We start from the raw sequence: 6274 nt of genomic DNA on the forward strand, positions 1-6274 counted from the left end.
AATGATGCCAACAACTGAAATGACAATCATATAATAATACTCTCTGCAGATAACACTTATTGATTACCCATGATGCACCAGAATTAAGCTAGGTATTTGATACATTTTATATAACTTAATCTTTAAACAACTCTGAGAAAGAGCCAATACTTTCTCATTTTATAGATATTCTGAGTCAAAACTATTTAATTACTTTTCACAAGCTCTCAGCACTAAATAAAAATAGAAATTTAAACCAATCTATGAATCCAAAAATCAATGTTCTTTCAAGTAGAAACTTGTAAATTCAACCTGCATGATACTTTGATTTTTTTTAAATATATTACACATTTTCTCAGGGTTTTGGGCCACTGTCCATCTCAAAGGCCAGTCACAGTTCGCTACAGCCATCTGACCTGCAGTGGAGGGCCCTCATCTATACTCCAGCCTAACACTGCCTGAGTCATTATACAGTTTGATACATTATACAGTTTGATACATTACACAGTTTGATAGTCAACATAAACATGAGACAAATTCTTGTGGCATAAAAATATTTATATTCTTGGTATTACAAAAAAGAACCTAATAATGACAATTAGCTCCATAATTTGCAAACAATTTTAAACTTCTCTGAAAGATTTCATATTAATATATCTTAATCTATTGATAAATATGTTAGTCTTCTATATTTAGCCTACTACAGACAAAACTTTGTGATTCAATGTTTTTTTTTAATATTTTAAGGGATGAGGTGTGGTGAGGATGAAGAACAGTTAAAGATCATCCCTGGAAATGTTTTATACTTGTAACTAAAAAGAAATTTTGAATCTCACATTTAGAGAAAATATTACTGATACTTTACTGACAGGCATTAATGGCACAGTGAAAAGGTCCTTACTTATATTTTGATGATAAATTTAGAATTATTTATTCTTTTGAATAGATAGATAGATAATAGATAAATATAGATAGATAGATATAGATATAGAGATGCATGTGTTTTCATTCCACTACTTTACTCTGCCTAAGAAAGCTTGTGTGATGAGCCAGTTTACTAAAAAGCTTTATATTAGAATTTATGACTTTTCCATAACAATGAAAGGGCCATGCTTGGATAACCATAGAACGTGAATGAGCTAGACATGCCAACTTCTCCTAGTTCAGATGTACTAGCAAGTTATAGGAAGTAGCAATATTTATACTTACAAAGGAAGTGGATAGGCAAATAGGTAAAATGAAATATTTTAGTCTATGGAAATCCTTCCTTTAATATTTAACTTCTCCCACAATAACAATTACTAAAGACTCTGCAATAAGATCACCAGGAAAACAAAATTCCATCCACACAAAATGCCCTTTAACACTTCTACCTCTTCCAAGAAATTGTTAAATCCAGGCAACATTTACATATGTACTTTTTCAGTTTTTGTCTAATCTCTGATTCTTTAATTTCATTTTGTAGATCCTTGAAATTTTCAACAGACATCAAAATTACAGAAAATTCTGAAGTCAACATATGGAGGTATCCAGTAGTCTTCTCCCCTTTGAATGTTGCTGGCAGCCAAATCCAGGGCCACAAAATGGACAGTGGAGAATCAACTCCAGGCTGAGATGTTGAGAGGGCCCCCATGACTTAGCAGCCACACCAAAGAGCCCCTGAAGGAGTGGATCTATCCCACCTTCCTCAATTATTCTGGATGGTGAGAAGAAAGCTTTGTGGAGTGGAAGGTGGCCTTCAGGGATTTCACCAAAGGTGTCATTTAGTTGATAAAGAGTAGGATTGACTAATGTGTGGCCAAATCTGAGGGCAGCAGTAGCAGATGAGTTCATGATGCCTGCATTCACATTAGTGCTGTAGCCCTGGTAATCCTTCAGCATCTTCATGCGAGGCTTCCCCAGGATCTTGGGCAGAGAGAGGCTGTAGTTGATGTGCTGTGGCACAGCACCAACAATCTTCCTGGTTTCCTGATAAAGGGTATTTTCATCCCAGTGGGGATTGAGGGCAGACAGCTCTGTAGCAACCCTGTTGTGTTTCCGAAACCACAACGTATGCATGGCTGTGAGATTTGGCTGTTTGTTGGCCCTGTGGTCGCAGGCCAGGAAAGAGGAGTTGTGGCTGTCTTGCTTATGTCTTGTGCACTCAGTAGGTGGGACTGTAGAAAAGGACAGTAAGTGCTTTCCTGAAAGGGCCCAAGGTAAGCCTGTCCTCAGGAACCCCTGGGGTTCTGAGTGGCCTCTGAGAACTTGAGATTTTCATTCTGAGCTTCTGTAAACATTAGAGGCATCAATGTATGCTGTGAGCTCGTTAATCTGTTCTCAGGCGTACACTGAGTTCTTCACCAAGGAGGTTGTGCTGCTGCCACACACAGGGCTGGAGGGTGCAAAGAATATACATGGTACACGGGTCCCCTGAGGTTCAGTGTGAGGAATGACAATGGGGAAACAAGGAAGGTCATTAGTACACACGGAGCTGCATGGCTGCCCATCAGAATAGCGAGACACGCTCAACGCTGGCATCATGTGGTCCAAATCGTGATCTAAAAATTGGCCCCAGTGCATGAGCATGTGTGTGTATCTATTGTCGTGGGTGACAGCTACCATCACTGCCAACTCCAGTAAAGACCAACCTGAGCAACGGAAGGGGATACCAACTGGGCAGAGCGTGGTGGCCAACCCCGCCAGGCAAGTTGAAGCCCTTCTCATAGGCCGGTTTCAGCATGAGTTCAAAGGCGGTCAGAGCCATGGCTCATGTGGGGTGCTGCAGGTTGTTGCAAGTTCTGTCCTGGGCTCAGTACTTCTGAAGAAAACACGTCAGAGCAGTTTGGCATGTGCCTGTGGGCTTTGCGCCCAAATAAACTGGCGATGAGGCTGGGGTAGCACGGGACACCATGTCATTGTAGCAGAATTCTGCAATGTAGAGCAGCGAGAGCAATGAAGAAAGGTGTCCTTGAGGTGGGGAGAGGGAAGAACCTCAAATTCTTGGCGCAGTGGGGAACCGTCACTTTGGGTGAGCAGAAACCATTACGTCAAACAACATTTCATTAGGGCAAAACTAAAGGCTCTAATAAAAATAGAGGAAAGAGAGTTATATAACAGTTTTAGGAAACAGGGGTGTTGCTTGGTGACATTTGTTATGAGCAATGACTGATTGCTGGAATGAACAAAAAGGAAAGAGAAATATGTTCCCGTTCCTGCCTAAATCAGTTCTGTACTTTTACCAATATAATGTTGGTAAGGACTTGTTAATCATCATCACAGGACTATAATAATTTTTTCCATTTCAGAATTCTTTCTTGTAGGTTTTATGCTCCTAGAAGACAGAATCTAAGATGTGCCAGTGTGGGTTTTGTGAATGTTAACCCAAAGATACTTGACATGAGGGGATTAAGAAGTAACTTTTAAACTACCACAAGCTGTCATTCTGCAGGGAATGGCAACACAACCTGAGGGTGCCTTGGAGCTACACTTTTAAAAGAGGTTCAAATTGCAGCATTATCTGAAATCTGCAAAAAATTATTCATTTAGTCTTGCTTGGTAAGAGTTATTATCCCTCTTTAATCATCAGGAACTAACTAATGACACCAGGACCATTTGTCTTTTATCTGTGTAAGTCTGTCCCTGGCTGGACCCTGAGACATCTTAATCATGGACAGAGACAATAATTTTTCTGTATACCAAGACATGGATACTGAGTTCACTTTTAGGGCAAGCTGCTCCTGGGAAAAAGGAAAAGGACTTTAACTTTAAAAATAATGAAAAAGTGGTAAAATAGCATAGTGATTTTTTGTGGGAAAAAATTGCTAATGTTCTTGAATACTTTACATGAGAAGATATATTCAATTTGGTATAATGAACATCATGTACTTGGGATGCCCATTTTAGCAAAGCAATATCTCCATAGATAGTGATTGCTTCTAATTTTCTAGTTATGGATTTAGACTAAGTTATTTCTGGAAATTTGAACTCGAAGAACTCCAGAAAGACTCATGGGCTTTACCTTCACCTGGATCTGAAGAAAGATGCATAAGGTTTTTCAGCAGACCTGACCATAACTAAGTCATACCTGATATGATTCAAAATGTCTGGAGGTTTAATTAAAGTACTAATATGGACTAATATGATTTCACTTGGGTAGTTTAGTTAGAGAAACTAAAAATCCAAGACATAGTGGTCCACTAGGGGTTGTCAAATATACTTTGGAGAATTGTTTAGAGCACTAAGGGGTGAGCCAAGCACACAAATAGGCCTTCAACATCACTTCTCAGATTATTTTCTGAAGGGGACTAAAGAAAGGTAAACCTGTAGATGTTGTTGTTACACTCAGCATAAATAGTGTATAGCAAAGTGTCACATTGAGTATAGCAAAAAAACAAAAAAACCTGAGGGAACAGAGATGCATATGTTATAGGTGGAAGGAGGAATTCATGTGAATTCACTGAACGACTTAGGTGATCACAATGATAAGTAAAGAAACATTACCCTGGAGATAAAGAACTTTCTACACAAAGTACTAGTATTCTTTGTATTCCAAAAGTAAGTTCACATAGGTCCCCTAGATTTACTTGCTATATATAACTGGCAAAAGTTGATAAGTTTGAATATATATTTACCATCTCTACTTTTGAATTATAGTTCCAATAAGAGAACATCTGCATTCACTTGATAAAAGTAGTGAGTAAATTAATTTGTAAATGACATGATGATTTGGAGATTAAGAGTTGAGGGGGTAGTCAGTTTTGTTATAGGCAGTAGATTTAGAACAGAATGCTTCTGAAGGCTGACCTTTGCCCTCCAAATAAACAGTGAGCCCCTGCTTTACATATTCCTGGATCAGCTGAAGTGTGTGCTCAAAAATATCCCCAGCTCTTGCTGTCTCCACGGTAAGGGGGTCACGAGGATAACGAAACTGAGCCAGTAGATCACTCATGGTGTGAGGTTTTCTGCAAATGACAAAAGATATTACTGTTTGCAAGGCAACACTGCAGCATCCATGAATCTCACATCTATTGGGCATTTAAGAATGCTACATTTTCCAAATGATCAAGAAGAATGAAAGCTCCATCACCAGATTATAAGGGGACCTGTGTGTTCTTTTCCTAATTTGTTAATAGGTGAGTCCCAAATGTCAGTAGCAGTGCTAAATTCAAGGTAAATTTTTAAATAAGTTACTTATTAGAATAGTAGTTTCTATAAAAAGCAACATCTATGGTGGGGACTGCAAACTCATGGGGTCCTTGCATGGGTCCTAGGGACCTCAGTAAACCCTCTGAAATAGTGTGCAACACTCAGTTTGTGAGTCTTGGCACTTCTTGTCTTCTCTATCCCTAAATGTAACTGCCTGGAAATTCCCTCTCACTTTTAAATTCCTGCTCAGGCATCATTATCCCTATGAAGTCCCTGATAGCTACCATCTTTTCTGTTCCTTCTGTTTTAATGTGCATCTATTACATACACAAGATGTACTTAAATTGCTGATATACTGTCTCCTCTACTAAAGAAAGACTGTGTTAGGAATGAGTGATGCCTTATTCATCTTTGTATCCCAAGTACCAAGCTCACTGACCAGCACACAATATTGACTTATACACTTTGGTGAACTCAACTAAGTAAGTAACAAAAAGAATATTAAAGTCACTAAAAATGTGAAATTGTTTTAGAGATTTTGGTCAACTAAGGCATGTCTAGTTCTCTATGTATGCAATCATGATGACTTAAGATCATAAAATAGTAGTAATGATATTAATAGCCCACTTTAGTTAAGCCCTTTCTATGTGCCAGACACTGTTGAAGCAATTTATCTGTATTAACTTATTCAATTCTACTAGCAAGTATGTCCTATTATGATACGAAATATACAGGCAATAAGTCTAAGGTACAAAGATATTTAGTTAGCTGCCCAAGACACCCAGTGATGAACTGAGGAATCACAATAAGAATAGAAATAGGCTGTATGGCTGTAGAACAGCAATCCAGGACCACCATGCCATACTGTTTGTGGAAAAGCAGGGTGCAGGGCAATACTTGATTATGACATTTTAAGATGTTCTCTCTTTTTTTAATTATTTTTTATTATGAAATACACATTTTTTAGAATTAGTTTCAGCTGTACAACACAGTGCAATAGTTACACTATTTACCCCTCGAAGTGACAACCTCCCTCCCCCAATCCACCACCCCACTTCCACCCAATATTATACATATCTATTACAATTCCCTTAACTCAACTCCCACACTATACTCCACGTCCCATGACCATATATATATATATATATATATATATATATATATATAT

General features: G+C 38.3%; 1 pseudogene; it reads right to left on the reverse strand.

Moving 5' to 3' along the window:
- Positions 1-1348: 1348 nt before the first annotated feature.
- The window catches only part of LOC109375096 (peroxidasin-like protein), a 125165-nt pseudogene continuing 120239 nt past the window's right edge, over positions 1349-6274 (reverse strand).

The sequence above is a fragment of the Hipposideros armiger genome, unplaced genomic scaffold (genome assembly GCF_001890085.2).
Source record: "Hipposideros armiger isolate ML-2016 unplaced genomic scaffold, ASM189008v1 scaffold_898, whole genome shotgun sequence".
Classification (NCBI taxonomy): domain Eukaryota; kingdom Metazoa; phylum Chordata; class Mammalia; order Chiroptera; family Hipposideridae; genus Hipposideros; species Hipposideros armiger.